The sequence below is a fragment of the Balaenoptera musculus genome, chromosome 15, assembly GCF_009873245.2.
Source record: "Balaenoptera musculus isolate JJ_BM4_2016_0621 chromosome 15, mBalMus1.pri.v3, whole genome shotgun sequence".
Lineage (NCBI taxonomy): Eukaryota > Metazoa > Chordata > Mammalia > Artiodactyla > Balaenopteridae > Balaenoptera > Balaenoptera musculus.
The window spans coordinates 63,375,480-63,394,792 of NC_045799.1; the positions used below are offsets into that span (position 1 = coordinate 63,375,480).

The window sequence follows — 19,313 nt, forward strand, 5'->3', positions numbered from 1 at the left end:
AAGTGATTCTCTTTTCAGATCTCTTCCAGTTACTCAGATCACACAAGAGAGATAGTCTCGGCTGGGTGCTAATGACTAATATTTCTCCAAAGCTTATCGGTCTCCTCTTTGAACAAAGACAGCTATCAGGCTAACTAACTAGAATATAAAGCCTTGCTTACTTGCATTTGTTTTTCCAGTGACTTCTTTGTCAAGGCCAAGAAAACCAGCCTTTCCTTTTAAGGAACTGATATGATGTTTCCTTTTCAAATAAATGTATCTTTTAAAAAAGAGTGAGTCCATTTAAAGAAACAAAAGTAGTGAGCAAATCGGAGTCAGAGTGGTTCACAGAGATGACAGTCCATGGAGGGTTCCTGCAATGACTGAAGTTAAGGAGACTCTTGTCCGTACTGTAGCCACAGGTATGACGGAAACAAAAGGAATCCATAAATCAAAGGCTGAGAAGAAAAAATTCCTGAAGGGCTGTCCCAGCTGGGGGTTGTGGGAGCAACTGTGTAGGGTCTCATTCTAAGATTCTGGGGTCTTAAGTTGATGTTACCAAGCTGATTGACCATTTCCTACCAGAGGAGTGGTCCCCACTTTGGGAATCCTTTTCTTTTCAGTATTCAGCCTCTGACCCTCACCCCATCTCCTATTTCTCTATCCCAGATGGGGCTAAGAGTGGGTCAGTTTCAACAGAGTCTTTCTGAATTTACTGAAGCCATCCCGCCAGCCAGGGCCAGGATGTCGCCTTTGGTCATTCATCACAGCCCATTTCTTCAAGGATTTTCCCAGAAGCTCTTTGGGAAGGAGCTTAGGGAAACACATGGGTTCCAGTGCCAGCTTCATTATTTAGCAACTCTTGGTCTTTGAACAGGTTTCATGACCTTCCTGGGTCTCAGTCTCCTCATCAGTAAAGTGGGACTAAGAATAGATGGCTATGAGGATCAAACCGGAAATATCCTCTATAATGAACTCCTGGCACATTGTAAGCATTCAATAAATAGTAGATATTATTAGCTTCCCCCAAGGCAGAGAAATGTAAATGTGTACCTGCCAAGTGTTCTGGGAGGGTAGCCAAAGTACCCCACCTCGGACATGAAAATTCTTCCCAGCCTTAAGTTTGGGATCTATTCTGTAATACATCTACATTCATTTTAATATAAAAATAATGCTTTAAATTATCGTCAAGGAGAATTAGTGCTCCAGAAAAAAAGTGGGTTTTAAGTATCCTCTGCCATGAGCCCATCATTCTCCTGGATATAAACAATTGGAGCTTTGAGAGGCAGGCAGGGATTACGTCCCTTTAACTTGACGGTTCTCAACAAAGAGGAATTTTGCCCACAGGCAGGGGTGACATCCCTTTAACTGATGGTTCTCAACAAAGAGGAATTTTGCCCACAGGGGACAGTTAGCAATGTCTGGAGACATTTCTGGTCGTCATAACTGGGGGTCAGGTGCTACTGGCATCTACTGGGTAGAGACCAGGGTCATCTATACATCCTACAATGCACAGGACAGCCCCTCACAACAAAAACTACCTAGTCCCAAATGTCAGTAGTGCCCATGTTAAGAAAGCGTGCGGTAGAGTTATCCAGAAGGCTTTGCTGCTGAAGTTAGACTGAGTTTTTCATTCTCTTCCTCCCCTGCCCCCACCAGTCTCTCCCCAGTCTCTCTCCATTTTTGAGTATTGTGGCCCAAAGTGTGGAGTAATGGAATGTTGCAATTGTAGGCAAGCTGTGTTGAGAAACCCTACTTTAAAATGGGGGTAGGAGGAGATTAGGGCAAAAGGAGGCATTTATTTTGCCCTATTATTCACGCCCATTTAGACCAAATCCCTGAGCTAGCATCCACCAGACACCAAATGTTGTCCTGGGCCTGCATCAGTCCAGGAGTTCTCTGGAGTGATAGACTCTTCCATCGAAAGATGGCCATAGTGACCTGAGCCAGACCTTAGCCAAGCCAGGGAGAGGACAGTTGGGTTCTTCCACATTCTCTGCCTAAACCCACCTTCCTATTCTGGGTACTTCCAACTCTTTCCCCCAGTTCCAACCAGGTTCATATTCTCAACTATGTAGCTAAGATCTGCCTGCTATATTAGTCAGTGTTCTTCAGAGAAACAGAACCAATAGGATGTGTATATATCTGGTAAGAGATTTATTATAAGGAATTGGCTTACACAATTACGGAGGCCAGTGAGCCCAAACCTGCAGTATAGGCTGGCTGGCTAGAGACCCAGGAGAGTTGATGGGACAGTTCCAGTGTGAAGTCAGTCTGCTAAAGAACTGCCTTTTGCTCAGGGAGGTGCATCTTTCTGTTCTATTCAGGCCTTCAACTGATTGGATGACGCCCACCCACATTACAGAGGCATATGTGCCATGTGTTTGCCATGTCTGCTGGATTATTTCTGCCAGTTTAATGATGGTCACTTAAGCCTTGACACATGCTCTGAATGCTCCAGCTTGAAGGAACCAAATTTCTATCCAAGTTAATATCCCTGGAGAAGCATTAACACAGGAGGAAAAAAGAGTGAGGTTGTCCCACATGGAGTCAGCATGCCTGGGTCAGGACTTGGGGCTAGCCTTGTCAAGACAGGAGAGGATGTCCAGTTCTCTCTATTTCCACACCTGGGGCCCAGAACAGTTCCCTTGCACCTGCTGGGGTACATGTTCTGCTCATCTGTTGCTCCTTTTTAGTGGATCCCAGGATCCAGGTACAGGAACTGATACCAGGAAGCCACATTGGGGTCATAGGTTCAAGCCATATCCTCCAGCCCAGTGTTACCAACAATAAAGCTGATATTTTAACAGCTATTTGTTCCTATGCCTATTTCTCGGTTCATAATGCAAAGGTGAACAAGTGATGTTTCTAAATAGCACATTACAGGGGACAACAGCCAAACTTCTACTCTATGGGTTGGTCCAGAATCAAGGAGTGGGAGCAGCTACGAGAAAATGTTCTTCAGCTGCAGAGTCAGAGTCTGCTTTGGGTGAGATGGTATGGACCACATCCCACATTCCACATCCTAACCCATTGTGTTTATCAGACAGTTAGCTGTGGGCTAATTATGCCTCTGTGCATGGGGAATTGTAACCAGTTTACACAACAGACACAGGGGACATCAGGAGGTCTGCAGGATGCATACTGTGGTTGACCAGTTGGCCAGTTGTTTTGCTCTTGTTGCTCTCCATCAAGTTTAGTTTTGTTTCTATTTTATTAACTTCTACAAAGACAGGGAGGAAACTGTGATGGGATTGGCAGGCCAGATAGTAAAACAAGATCCCTCTGTACATCAGTCACTTCCAAAGACTGGGCTCCCAAGACCATCTAAAGTCATTTGATCTATTTAACAACACAGGAGTCCCTGAGTCAGTCCCATTTATTTCAGTGCTGAGGTTAATGGGTTAATGGGCTTCAAGGTCTCTTAGCCAACAGCTTGCTGACTGCCAGTCCTTTGTGTTGAAAAGATATCTTTAAAATACATTGACTCAAAAGCTCATAGGAATAAATGTATCCTGGGGAAGATGGAACTCTAGGCCAAGCATGGGGTGTCTTTTAATTGTCCATTGTAATGCAGTCATTGGTCACTTCATCTAGAATATCCCCATTTCCCACACCAAAAAGTTACTTGCTAAGCACTTGCCCGTCTTTCTGTTACTTCCTATCTGCAACCTGAACCATTTGGAGAGAGACTTTCTCATTTACACAGAAACCCACATATTGTATGATCCCACTTATGTAAAATGTCCACAAAAGGTAAATCCATAGAGACAGAAAGTATATTAGTGGTTGCCAAGAGCTGGGAGTGGGAACAGGGATTAACTGTAAGTGGGCATGTGGGTTCTTTCTGGGGTGATGAAAATGCTGTAAAAATAAATTATGGTGATGGTCATGCAACTCAGTAAATTTGCTAAAAATTATTAAATTGTACAATTAAAATGAGTAAATGTTATAGTCTATAATTTATACCTCAGTAAAGTTGTTTATAAATAAAATGAGGAAGAAAGTGGACACGGTGAAGTAGTCACTGATGTCCTGCCCACATCCCCCAGGCCTGTAGGTTTCCATACAAGCTCTCTGGCTTCCACCTCCAGTTCTAGAGCTCTTGGCCTAAGGGCTTTCTCTGGTCACCAGCACTCATTCTGCCCACATGTGTGGCAGACTGGAAGTGCCAGTGAATTCATGTCCCTTGAGAGCAGCACTCAACCACTAACTGCTGAGAATTGGTGTATAAATACCTCAGCTCCCTGCCCTTTGGGCACATTTTACATGGTGCTTCCCAGATACATTGCTTCCTGAGATACATTTTACAGGCTTCCTTCCCTCCCCTGCTTCAATTTCCCACTCCTCTACTGGTGTTTCCTGCCAAATTACTTCCACTTAAATCTCTGTCTCAGAGTCTGTTTCTAGGGTAACCCACTAAGGAAGATGTGTTGGAAATTGGTAAGAAAAGTTAGATTAAACCATTTAGATTGAAGTTGAGCCATAGACTCTGGAGTCTGATTGCCTGAGTTGGAGCCTCAGCCCTACCTTACAACTCATATGACTTTGACTACGTTTCTCTACCCTAAAATCTCATGTCTCTTATGTGTCTAATCAGGATAACTATACTATCTACCTCATAGGGGTACTGTGAGGATGAAATGCAATGCCATAGTGCAGCTGGAGCTCTTAGCAGAGGGATTGGCACGTAGTAAACGTTTAATAAGATGTAATTATATGTGATTTTATGAGGCAATGACTGGTCCACCAAATAATCAGACATTGGATCCAGACTGAAAAAGAGGGTGGGTTGGATTTTCTGGGGCTCAGCCATAGAGGGTGCATTTGTAGCCAAGATCATAAAGCTCTGGGCTTGTTGCTAGGGTGACATGAGTACCACCCTCACCAAATGACACCAGCCACTCTGGGGTTGGGCAGAAAATGGAACAGACGGTGCCTTATTTTGTCTTGATGAACAAACTGGATTACATATTTCTCCAAAGGGACCCATTTAACTAAAGTAATTATTAAAAATTAGCAGGATTAGCTTTATGACCTTCTGAAAAGTAGGGGACACTATCATATTTTATTTGGTTCCATGTTAAGCCCGAGTTGTTCATTGGCTCAATGAGTAATTCTGCTGTGACTGTGGGACTTTGAAGAGTTGTTTCCCTTCCCTTAGCCTAGGTCCTCATCTGTCAAAAGGCAATAATAATGCTCACCTTAAAGGGATATCCTGAGATGCTATGACTCATATGTAGAGGACTGTACAAGGTCTAGCATGGAGCAGATGGCCAACATTTACTCTTTTGTCCTCCTCTGTTAATGTTTCTCCAGTGATGTTAACTTGGATAGAAATTGTTTTTTTCAACCTGTAGGATATAGAGCATGTGTCAAGGCTGAAGTGACCATCATTAAATTGGCAGAAATAATCCAGCAGGTATGGCAAATGCATGGCACATAAACCACAATTTCCCTGTCCACAATAATAGCAGACATTACTAATCGATCATTGCTCTTTTCATTTGAGTCTGGATACAGTCCCAGAATTTTTTCCAGCAGAGCACTCTAGGCCACCACTACCAACTGATCAAATTTGCCATGCAAAATGAAAGTTATTTGCTAACCTCTAGTGTAAGCTTAAAAATAGTGGAGTTTAACACAATGTCTGGTGCTTGATAAATACTTAATAAATGGATGACTAAAGGATAAATGCAGTGAGGTTAGTTAATACTGTCATCACCTATGTCTTCACTAGCATTCTTACTCAATGATCAAGCTCAAATTCCTCCAAGTTCCTCCTCCCATAATGTGGATCTTTCCTTAGTGGTTGAAGGTTTTGGAGGAAATCTGGAGTGCTCATAACTATAGGTTCAAAGGAACCTCCTCTGAAAATATGTATATTGGTATGATCTCATCTTGGGAGATTAAATCTCCTTTAAGTTACAGCATTTTTATCTAGTGCTGGCTTCACAGAAACTTCCCAGAAGTGTAAGTTTCTGAAGCACTTATTCTGGCAACAAAGGAGAAATCCTTAATTGGTAGAACATAACCAACTATTTTCTGAGCAGGAGGCACATCTCAAAACTGTATGTCAGGAGGATACTACCGAGCTGTAACGCTGAAGCTGATGGTGATCTCCTTAGGAAATTGGTTTTAGCCGTGGGAATGACTGCCCTTTTAAAGTAAAGAGACCAGCATCTGGCAACAAGTCTGCAATTCCAAACGTCCCATGTTATTATTCACTGCAAGATTGATTCCTGGTCCAACGTTTGCTTTTTTCTATTATAAATTTAAATGTATTGATTATATTTATACAATTGTGAAAATTAAACATATTTATTATAAATGCAGAAAATTTGAAAGAAGAAAACAACATCATCCATAGATTCACCACTAGAGGATAGTATTAAAATCTGGAGTATTTCCCTCTTGTCATTTTTCTATGCATATTTTAGCACAATTATGTTTGCGTATTATACGTAAAGATTTTACATTCTGATTTTTTTTCCAATTTAACTTTATAACATAGCATTTCTCCATGTTTTTGCAAACTCTCCACGCACATTTTAGTTGTATAAATATTCCAATAAGTGAATATGCCATAATTTACTTAACCTTTAGATTATATTGTCCAATGTTAGGTTGATTCTGATGTTTTGCTATTGTAAAAAAATGCTATGATGACTATATTTGTATATAAGGTTTTTTCTGTATATATGAATGTATGAGTATTTCCTTGGAATACTTGGGTAGATTCCAAATCTTTCTTTGTCTCTATCTCTGTCTCTCTCTCAGAGATATACAATACATAAAGTGATAAAGTATACACATCTTAAGGGTAGAGCTAAACTACTCTTTATGCATGTATCCGGGTACCACTACCCAAGTCAAGGTGTAGTACTTTTCCAGCACACCAAAAGGCACCCACGAGTCCTTTCTATGCCATGATTTTTCAATAAAAATTTGCACTTTGCACCCTACAAAGAAATACATCTCCTTCTTTGCCTTTAAAAACCAGAGCACTATCACTGCGTTAGACTATAGAGATGTCTTCCTTTCCCATCACCGTGGAACCTTGGTGTATGCAAGGTCCTCCCAAAGCAAGCTGCTGAGAGGTTGCTTCCACCATCTATAAAGGAACTTAGAGGGGTGCTATTCAGACTCTACAAACAGCATTCAGTTCTCCTTCCATCTGTCCTTGGCATGTTGATTAGAAAGTTTAAAGATACTACATATTTTCCTCTCCAGTTTAATAAATGACTTTGGGAGAAGCCAGTGATTTTCTCTCTAGCAATTGTGGAACTTGACAAAATTAATTTGCTAGATGATAACTCACCACAGATAATAGTGTGAATGGTAACATAAATTATCTATGTATACAAAAAAATACATATGAGTAAAAATTAGAATGAATAAAAATAAACATATTTATACATATTTCTCTGATTCTTTCCCTGCTCTAATCCTAATCACCACCGCCCCGTTATCGTCAACACCATCACATTTATTGAGCACCTACTATGTGCCAGACATTACCTAAATTATTTATATACATCACCTCATTTAATTCTTCCCATTTTGCAGATAGGGAAACAGGCCACAGACCACACAGGGAGTAAGTATCGAGACTGGCATTTGAACCCAGTGTGGTCTGCCTCCAGAACTGGCACATTTAATCACCAAGCCATACCTCTTGCTAAGGTAACGCATACTTGAAGTTTTAGGTGATGGTGATATACTGAGCTTCCATTTAGATTTCTGACAACTGATATTTGAAATGGTATACGTCAATTCTGGAAAAAGGAAATTTGAGCCTTATATCCTTGGTGAAATAGGTTACCCTATGTTTTGCAAAGTTAGTAAACAAATGTGGTTTACTCTGTGGTTTAATTAGCTTTATTGAGATTTAATTTACATACTGTAAAATTCACCTGTTTGGGTGTGTTTACAGTTATGCAATCATTACCACAATCTAATTTTAGAACATATCTGTCATCCCCCAAAGCAACTGTGTACACATTATCAGTCACTTCCTGTACCTGCCTTTCCCCAGCCTCTGGCAACCACTAAGCTTCTTTCTGTTTTAATAGATTTGCCTATTCTGGGCATTTCATGTAAACGAAATCACACAGTACATGGACTTTCGTGTCTGTCTTTCTTCTTGAGCATGTTTTTGAGACTCCTCCATGTGGTAGCATGAATCTGTACTTCAGTCCTTTATGTTACCCACGCTGAGGCACTGGTGGTTCAGTGGTAGAATTCTCGCCTCCCTTTATGTTACCCAATAGTTGTCCACTGTGCCATTAATATTTTCACCACACTAAGCATCTTTCTTATTCTTTCCCAGTTTATAAGGCACAATTTATTCAAAAGTGTCTTTCCCTCCCTCAGGTCAAGCTCTGCCTGACCTCCCCATCCTCCTGTTGTAGTTTATTCTTAAAGAGTTGCTTTCTCCTTTCCTTCTTTCCTTCTTTCTTTCTTTCCTTCCTCCCTCCCTCCTTTCTTCCCTCCTTCCTTCCTTCCTTTCTTCTTTCTTTCGTTCTTTCTTTCTTTCTTTCTTCTTTCTTTCTTTCTCTTCTGACATTTTTATTGTTTTAGTTTGTTTTACTTATATTCAAGACTTTAATCCATCTGGAATCTTCTTGTACATGATATGAGATAAGTGCTCAACACTATTTTTTCCCAATGGAAAATCAGTTGGGCCAGCAACATACTTTAAATAGACCATATTCTCCTACTGGATTCAAACATCACCTTCGTCATATAAGGAGTTCTCTGTAACAGATCTAAATTATCTACCTTTTTCTATTCCTAAACCAGCAATAACATATTTATTTGCTTAAGTTTGACTTATATTCTGATATAAGTTGAGGCAAGTCTATCCTTGACATTTGTTTATTTATTGGCTATTTTAGGGCATCTCCTCTTCTGTTTGTTTAATCTAGTCTCCTACTTTCCCTCTCCTCAACACTAAAAGCAAGTTGTTGATATTCTAATTGATACTGAAATTTTAAGGTAATTTCATTAACTTTGGTAATATTTGCATTTTATATCAATCTTCCCACTCAGAAATATGGTATTTATTTCCATTTGTGTGAATCTTGTTTTATGAAATTCAATGAGATTGTAAAAATTATTTTTAAAATACTTTTCTTCATATAATTCCTGAGCTTCTCTTCTTAACTGTTCCCCAAGTTATTTTTTGGTGGTGCTATTGTGATTGGGATATTTTTTCCATCTAAGTTCTTCCCATATCCATTTCAAAGTCATTGTTAGTACAGAGAAAAGCTATTAATATTTATATAATTTTATTGTTTCCAGTCATCTTACAAACACTCTTATTGATTCTAGTAAGATTATTGTTTTAATTTTTATTAAAGTCTACTAGTTTCCTTAGTATACAAGCAAACCATCAGTAAAAATAGTTTAAAATTTTCTTTCCAATGCTTACACTTATTTTATTTTCTTATTTTAATGCATTTGCAAGAACTTTTGTAACTATTTAAATAATTCACCATTTGGAATAGGGTTTTTTATTCATTAGCCTAAATTATATTTAGGTGATTTCCTTCTATTAATGATTTACTTGTTGATTTATTAGAAATGACTACCAAATTTATTCAAATGGCTTTTCAGCTTCACCTTTAATATTGATGTAATTAATATATTATGTTGATACCTTCCCTGATCCAAACAAGCCTTGAATTCCTGGAATAAGCTCTCCTTTGCCATAACACTTTATTCGTTTGGTGCCAATAGCTTAGTGAAAAGATTTGCCTTTATTCATAAGTAAAATTTATTTATAGTTTTCTTTTCTGGTGCTATCCATCAGAACTGGGTTTTAAAAGAATTGAAACACTTCTAATTACTTTCTGTGGACAAGGTTATCAACCCTGGCTGCACATTAGAATCATTTGGAGAGCTGTTTTAAGATGCTGATGCCTGGCACAACCCAGAGGGATTGAATAGGAAATTCTGTGGAGGGGGTTTGAACATCATTAGTTTTAAAAAATGCTCCAGGTGATTCTATCATTTGGTCAAGTCTCAACATCACTGTGTATGATTTACAATTGTTTAAACAACATTGGAGTACCAGTAGGTGGGCACCAGCCCCAGGCCCCCCAGTACCCCCAGCCAGCTGCTCTGGGAACCTGGCCCCCCAAACCAGTGGGTCAGCACCAACCCTGGACCTTCCTGGCCCTGTAGCCAGCTGCCACAGGACACAGACCCATCCACCAGAAGTCTGGCACCAGCCCCAGCCCACATAGGCCCCACAGGCAAAACCCTGGGACCTGGCATAAACCATCTGCAGGTCAGCAACCTCTGCATGAGGCAGGGCCTGGCAGCCAACCAGGCCAGGGGCCAGCCCCACCCACCAGTGTGCCAATAGCAGTGGGCACTTCCACAACAGAAGGGAATATACAGCCTGTACAGCAGGCATCCCTAGAATATACAGCTTTTGTTTCTAGAGGAGAGTATGCTGTTGGGTCTCATAGGATGTATCCTACATAAGGCCACTTCTCCAAGACTGGAAAATGTAACAAACCTACCTAATATGTAGACATAAATACAGAGAATTAGGCAAAGGAGACAGAGGAATATGTTTCTAACAAAGGAACAAGACAAAACCCCAGAAGAAGAACTAACAGAAGTGGAAATAAACAGTCTCTCTGATAAAGACTTCAAGGTGATGATTATAAAGATGCTCAATGAACTTGGGAAAAGAATTGATGAACATAGTGAGAAGTTTAAAAGAGAAAACATAGAGAAGAACCAAACAGAGCTGAAGAATACAATAACTGAAATGTTAAACAAAACAAAAAAACACTAGAAGGAATCAACAATAAATTAGATGATACAGAAGAATGAATCAGTGAACTGGAAGATGGAGTAGTGGAAATCACCCAAGCTGAACAGAAAAAAGAAAAAAGAATTTTAAAAAATGAGGACAGATTGAGAGACCTCTGTGAGAACATCAAGCATACTGACATTTGAATTATAGGGGGCCCAGAAGGAGAAGAGAGAGAGAGAGAGAGAGAAAGGGGCAGATAATTTATTTGAAGAAATAAAAGCTGCAAATCTCCCTAACCTGGGAACAAAAACAGGCATCCAGGTCCAGGAAGCACAGACAGACCCAAACAAGATGAACCTAAAGAGGTCTACACCAAGATACATTATAATTAAAATAGCAAAAATGAAAGATAAGGAGAGAATCTTAAAAGCAGCAAGAGAAAAGCAACTTGCTACATACAAGGGAACTCCCATAAGACTATGAGTTGACTTTTCAGCAGAAATTTTTCAGGCCAAAAGGGAGTGGCACAATATAGTCAAAGTGATGAAAGGGAAAAACCTAAAACCAAGAATACTCTACCCAGCAAGGCTATTGTTTAGATTTGAAGGAAAGACAAAGAGTGTTACAGACAAGCAAAAGCTTAGAGTTCAGCACCACTAAACTGGCTTTAAAGAAATGTTAAAGGGACTTCTGTAAGAGGAGAAGAAGAGACCATGACTAGAAATATGAAAATTACAAAAGGAAAAGTCTCATTCATAAAGGCAAGCATATAGTAAAGCTTGTGGACCAACTACTTATAAAGCTAGTAGGAAGGTTAAAAGATAAAAGTAGTAAAATCATCTATATTCACAATAAGCAGGTAAGGGATACACAAAACAAAAAGACATAAAATATGATGTCAAAAAACATTAAATATTGAGTGAGGGAGTAAAAATTCAGAGTTGTTAGAAGGCATTGAAACTTAAGAGATCATCAACTTAAAATAGTATATAGTTATATATAAACCTCATGGTAACAACAGGACAAAAATCTGTAACAGATACACACACAAGAAAAAAAAAAAAAAAAGAAAATCCAAACACATAACACATAAAGGCAGTCATCAAATCACAGGGGAAGAGACAAAAGAAGAAAGGAACAAAAATGTACTACAAAACAACCAGAAAACAATTAACAAAATGGCAATAAGTACATACCTACCAATAATTACTTTAAATGTAAATGAGCTATATGCTTTACTCAAAAGACATAGACTGGCTGAATGGATTAAAAAAGATATATGTATGATATATATATATATATATATATATATATATATCATACATATATCTTACATGATAGTATATACATATATATCTTATATGCATGATATATGTATAAGATATATATATATATATGATGTCTACAAGAGACTCACTTAAGATCTAAAGACACAAACAGATTGAAAGTGAGGGGATGGAAAAAAGTATTCCATGTAAATGGAAAAAAAAAAGAAAGCTGGGGTAGCAATAAATACTTATATCAGACAAAATAAACTTTAAAACAAAGACTGTAACAATAGACAAAGAAGGGTATTACATAATGATACAGGACTGAGTCCCTCAAGAAAATGTAACAGTTGCAAATATATATGCATACAACATAGGCACATCTAAACATATAAAGCAAATATCAAAAAACATAAAGGGAGAAATTGGCAGTAATACAATTATAGTAGAGGACTTTAATACCCCACTTATACCAATGAACAAATCATCCAGACAGGAAATCAATGAAGAAACACTGGCCTTAAATGACACATTATACCAGATAAACTTAGTAGATATATATAGAACATTCAAACCAAAAACAGCAGAATACACATTCTTTTCAAGTGCACATGGAACATTCTCCAGGAGAGAACACATGCTAAGCCACAAAACAAGTTTCAATAAATTTAAGAAGACTGAAATCATATCAAGCATCTTATTCAACCACAACAGTATGAGACTAGAAATCAACTACAAGAAAAAAAAACTTCAGAAAACACAAACACGTGGAGGCTAAACAATATACTACTAAGCAACCAATGGGTCACTGAAGAAATCAAACAGGAAATCAGAAAATACATGGATGCAAATGGTAATGGAAACAGAACAATCCAAAATGTATGGGACACAGCAAAAGTAGTTCTAAGAGGGAAATTTATAGCAATACAAGCCTACCTCAGGAAACAAGAAAAATATCAAATAAACAATATAATCTTACACCTAAAGGAACTAGAAAAAGAAGAACAAACAAAACCCAAGGTTAATTAAAGGAAACATATAACAAAGATAAGAGCAGAAATAAAAAAAATAAAGGCTAAAAAAATAGAAAAGATCAATGAAACTAAGAGCTGGTTCTTTGAAAAGACTTTTTTAATGGATAAAACTTTAGCTAGATTCATCAAGTGAAAAAGAGAGGGCCCAATTAAATAAAAACAGAAACGAAAGAGGAGAAGTTATAACTGACATCACAGAAATTCAAAGGATCAGAAGAGATTACTGTGAACAATTATACACCAATAAAATGGACAACCTAGAAGAAATGGATAAATTCCTAGAAACATACAGTCTCCCTAGACTGAATTAGGAAGAAATAGAAAATATAAACAGACCAATTACTAGGAATGGAATTGAATCAGTACTTTAAAAAACTCCCAACAAACAAAAGTCCAGGACCAGATGTCTTCACAAGTGAACTCTATGAAACATTGAAAGAAGAGTTAATACCTATCCTCTCAAACTATTCCGAAAAATTGAAGAGGAAGGAATGCTTCTGAACTCATTCTATGAGGCCAACATTATCCTGGTGCCAAAACCAGACAAAGACACCACAGGAAAAGAAAATTACAGGCCTATATCCCTGATGAACATAGATGCAAAAGTCCTCAACAAAATATTAGCAAGCCTGTACTTGGAAAACTGTAAGACACTGATGAAAGAAATTGAAGATGACACAAATAGAAAGATATACTGTGTTCATGGATTGGAAGAACTAATATTGTTAAAATGACCATACTACCCAATGCAATCTATGGATTCAATGCAATCCCTATCAAAATAATAATGGCATTTTTCACAGAACTGGAACAAATAATTCTAAAATGTGTATGGAAACACAAAAGACCTTGAATAGCCAAAATAATCTTGGGAAAGAAGAACAAAGTTGGAGGTATCACACTCCCTGATTTCAAACTATACTACAAAGCTAGAGTCATCAAACAGTATGGTGCTGGCACAAAAACAGACACATAGATCCATAGAACAGAATAGAGAGCCAACAAAGCATTGGCAAAGATGTAGAGAAAAGGGAACCCTTGTGCACTGTTAGTGGGAATGTAAATGGGTGCAGCCACTGTGAAAAACAGTATGGAAGTTCCTCAAAAATTTAAAAGTAGAACTACCACATGATTCAGCAATTACACTCTGGGTATTTACCTAAAGAAAACAAAAACAGTGATTCAAAAAGAAGTATACACACCAATGTTCATTGCAGCCTTATTTACAATATCCAAGATATAGAAGCAACTTAAGTGTCCATTGATAGACGAAGACATAAGGAAGATTGTATATATATACATATATACACACACACAATGGAATAATACGCCACTGTAACAAAGAATAAAATCTTGCCAATTGCAACATCATGAATAGACCTAGAGGGTAATGTGCTAAGTGAAATAAATCAGACAGTGAATGACAAATACTATATGATTTCACTTACATGTGGAATTTTAAAAACAAAGCAAATGAACAAATGTACCAAAACAGAAACAGATTCACAGATGCAGAGAAAAAATTGTTGATTGCCAGAGGGGAGGGGGGGTGGGGGGCGTGAGGAAAATAGGGGAGGAAGATGAGGAGGTACAAACTTCCAGTTAAAAAATAAATAAGCTACATGTAAAAGAGTGAAATTAGAACATTCTCTAATACCACACACAAAAATAAACTCAAAATGGATTAAAGACCTAAATGGAAGACCAAATACTATTATATAAAACTCCTGAGGCAAACATAGGCAGAACACTCTTTGACATAAGTCACAGCATACTTTTTTGATCCATCTCCTAGAATAATGGAAATAAAAACAAAAATAAACAAATGTGACCTAATTAAACTTAAAAACTTTTGCACAGCAAAGGAAACCATAAACAAAACGAAAAGACAACCTACAGAGTGGGAGAAAATATTTGCAAATATTGTGACTGACAAGGGATTAATCTCCAAAATATACAAACAGCTCATATAGCTCAATATAAAAAAACCCAAACAACCCAATCAAAAAATGGGCAGAAGATCTAAATAGACATTTCTCCAAAGAAGACATACAGATGGCCAAAAGGCACATGAAAAGATAATCAACATCACTAATTGTTCGAGAAATTCAAATCAAAACTACAATGAGGTATCACCTCACACCAGTCAGAATGGCCATCATCAAAAGTCTACAAATAATAAATGCTGGAGAGGGCGTGAAGAGAAAGGAACCCTCCAACACTGTTGGTGAGAATGTAAATTGGTACAGACACTAGGTCGAACAGTATGGAGATTCCTTAAAAAACTAAAAATAGAGCTATCATATTATCCTGCAATTTCACTCCTGGGCATATATCTGGAGAAAACCACAATTCGAAAAGATACATGCATCCCAATGTTCACTGAAGCACTATTTACAATAGCCAAGACATGGAAGCAACCTAAATGTCCATCAACAGATGAATGGATAAAGAAGATGTGGTATGTTTATACAATTGCATATTACTCAGCCATAAAAAAGAATGAAATAATGCCACTTGCAGCAACATGGATGGACCTAGAGATTATCATACTAAGTGAAGTAAGTCAGACAGAGAAAGACAAATATCATATGATATCGCTTATATGTGGAATCTAAAAGAAATGATACAAATGAACTTATATACAAAACAGAAATAGACCCACAGACATAGAAAACAAACTTATGGTTACCAGAGGGGGAGAGATAAATTAGGAGTTGGGGATTAACATATACACACTACTATATATAAAATAGATAACGAACGAAGACCTACTATATAGCACAGGGAACTATACTCAATATTTCATAATAATCTGTAAGGGAAAAGAAATCTGAAAAAAATAGATATATGTGTATGTATAACTGAATCATTTTGCTGTACACCTGAAACTAACACAACATTGTAAATCAACTATACTTCAATTTAAAAAATAAAATAAACTGAAAATAAACAGGTAAGTCACAGGATGTAATGTACAGCACAAATAATGTAGTCAATAATATTGTAATAACTTTGTATGGTGACAGATGTTAACTAGACTTACCATAGTGATCAGTCTGTAATGCATTAAAACATCAAATCACTATGCTGTACACCTGAAACTAATATAATATTATAAGTCAATTATACTTTAATAGAAAAAAAAACATTGGAGCAACTTGTTTTCCACATGACATTATACAGAACTCAGCTATGAACCTCTCTGTTCTGCAGGTCTTTTTTAATGCTAAACTTTTCATCTCTTTTTGGTAATTGGTTTCTTCAAATGTTCTACCTTTTCTTGGATCATTTTATATTTTTTTTTTCAAAAAAGTAGCCATTTCATCTAGATTATCAAATATGCTGCTGTAGAATTGCATATGACATTCTCTTCCATTTGTCTTCTTCTCTGTAACTTGGTTATGTCTTCTTTTTGATATGACCACATTTTCTTTCTTCCTTAATCAGACCTGTGTGGGGTTTAATCTGGTATTTTCATTTTTCCAATTTAAATTTTTTAATTGATATATAATTGACATATTACATTTGTTTCAGGCATACAACATAATGATTTGATATTTGTATATATTGCAAAATGATCACCATAAGTTTAGTTAACATACATCACCACACATAGTCACAATTGTTTTTTCTTGTGATGAGGACATTTAAGATCTGATTTTTCAGATGTTTCAAATATATAATACAATATTATTAACTATAGTCGCCATGCTGTACATTACATCCTGAGGACTTATTTTATAACTGGAAATTTGTACCTTTTGATTCCCTTCACCCAAAATGGTATTTTCAAAAATGAGGTTTTGAGCTTTTTTTCTTTTTTGCTATTTGTGCTTTCTAGTCTATTACATCAGATTCTATAATTATTAATTTTCTATTCAGAATTTTTTAGTTTATTTTTTTCTTATCCTAACATCCTGGGGTTTATAACAAGTTCTCTTATTGTTTTATTAGTCATTCTTTATAATAAAGGCATTGAAGTCTATTAATTTTCCTCTAACTACAGCTTTTGTTGTATTCTATAGATTCTGTTATAAAGTGTTCTTTTACTTATTGCTTTAAAAAAAGATTGAATTTTGTTGTCTAGGATTGTGTTTCTCAAGTTTTAAAGTTCTAAAAAATGTATTTCTAAATATTACTGGATTATTATCAGAGAGACTTTGGCTTGAGCAAAATCTCTTTTTTTTTCTTTTTTTTAATTTTTAAATTTTATTTTTTTATACAGTAGGTTCTTATTAGTCATCAGTTTTATACACATCAGTGTATACATGTCAATCCCAATCGCCCAACTCATCACACCACCACCCCCACCCCCCACTGCGTTCCCCCCTTGGTGTCCATACGTTTGTTCTCTACACCTGTGTCTCAACTTCTGCCCTGCAAACTGGTTCATCTGTACCATTTTTCTAAGTTCCACATATATGCGTTAATATACAATATTTGTTTTGCTCTTTCTGACTTACTTCACTCTGTATGACAGTCTCTAGATCCATCCACATCTCAACAAATGACCCAATTTCGTTCCTTTTTATGGCTGAGTAATATTCTATTGTATATATATGTACCACATCTTCTTTATCCATTCGTCTGTTGATGGGCATTTAGGTTGCTTCCATGACCTGGCTATTGTAAATAGTGCTGCAATGAACATTCGGGTGCATGTGTCTTTTTGAATTATGGTTTTCTCTGGGTATATGCCCAGTAGTGGGATTGCTGGATCATATGGTAATTCTATTTTTAGTTTTTTAAGGAACCTCCATACTGTTCTCCATAGTGGCTGTATCAATTTACATTCCCACCAACAGTGCAAGAGGGTTCCCTTTTCTCCACACCCTCTCCAGCATTTGTTGTTTGTAGATTTTCTGATGATGCCCGAGCAAAATCTCTTTTATTTCACTTGTTGAGACTTTATGTTCAGACTTCATGGCTCCTAGAAAATAATATTTATTTCTGTTAACGTAAGTATGTTTCTCTACATACCTATTAAATTGAGTTTGTCAGTTGCATAATGCAATTTCTCCTGTCCTTATGTATTTCTATTCTGCTTGGTATGGAAAAGAAGAGTATTGATTTCTTCAAAAATGTATTTATTTTATCAAGTTCTCATTATTTTTCTAACAGTTTTCAGTTTTTGAACTTGGTGTTACTTTGTGCTTGGCACTGGTTCAAGTGCTTTTTAATATTAACTCATTTATTTAAGCTCCAGGCAATCCTCGGAGGAGGGTAACAGGGATGTGAAACAACTTGTCAAAGCCTCAGAGGCAAGAAGTAAGAAGTAGATGCAGGATTCAAACCGGGATGGTTTGGATACAGAGAGAGTCTTGTTCTCAAGCATCACCATGCATCTGACATCTATGGCATGGTTGGTCTTCCCCTCCTGCAAATGGCCCCTTCATTACATGGCTAACATAAGTTCTCCATCTTTTTATGGGACCCTATTCCTGTATCTACAGTTGATGGGTCCCAGGTAGCACCAGGCTCAAGCCAGGATCATCAACACACTTTGCTGAGATGTTTTTGGACTATGTCTAAGAAAGTGATTCATTCATTGATCCAACAAATTTAATTGAACACCTACTATGCACCAAGCACTTAGTGCTGGAGGTAGAGTAGTGAACAAAACAGACAACACCTGCCTTCATGGAGCTTATAATCTATGGGTGAGACAGACATACAAACGTAATAAATGATTTTTATATGAGGTGATCAGTGCTACAGTAAAGGTGATTGGGAGTGTTGGCTGCAATTTCACTGGGATAGTCAGGAAAGGCTTAAATGAGAAGGTGACATGGATGCAAAAGCTTGAACAAGTGAAGGAGGGAGGCGTGCAGAGATCCTGATGAAGAGCATTCCAGGCAGGATGAATAACCAGGGCAGTGTCGTGAGAAGGGTCTAGAAGCCAGAGACGGCAAGGAAGCCAGGGTGATGGGGGACCGTGAGTAATAGGGAGGGGAGCAGCACGGGAGGTGAGAGACGATGGGCTTAAGAGCAGTTTTAGCATGTGTGTGAAGTCCAGTGTGGGGACGGGGAGCAAAAGCCTGATTTAGGAGAAAATGGGAAGGGAGGACTGGAGACAGTGAGTTAGGTAACTCTTCTGAGGACTTTTGCTGCAAAGGGAACAGAAACATGGAGAACTGGGGCCAAGAGAGGACTTTGTTTGTTTTTATAAATTTATTTGTTTATTTATTTATTTATTTATTTATTTATGGCTGTGTTGGGTCTTAATTGCGGTGCGCGGGCCTCTCATTGCCG

General features: G+C 37.4%; 1 long non-coding RNA gene across 2 annotated transcripts in view; it reads right to left on the bottom strand.

Annotated features, from left to right (window-relative positions):
- The window catches only part of LOC118881113, a 58,108-nt gene that overhangs the window by 30,681 nt on the left and 8,114 nt on the right, over window positions 1-19,313 (bottom strand). Inside the window, exon 3 of one of the 2 annotated variants that reach the window (XR_005016439.1) lies at window positions 5,119-5,333. The exons of the other annotated variant lie outside the window; for it this stretch is intronic. This is a non-coding gene — a long non-coding RNA (uncharacterized LOC118881113). Of the gene's footprint in view, window positions 1-5,118; window positions 5,334-19,313 lie in introns of those variants that run through there. 2 annotated transcript variants of the gene reach the window in all.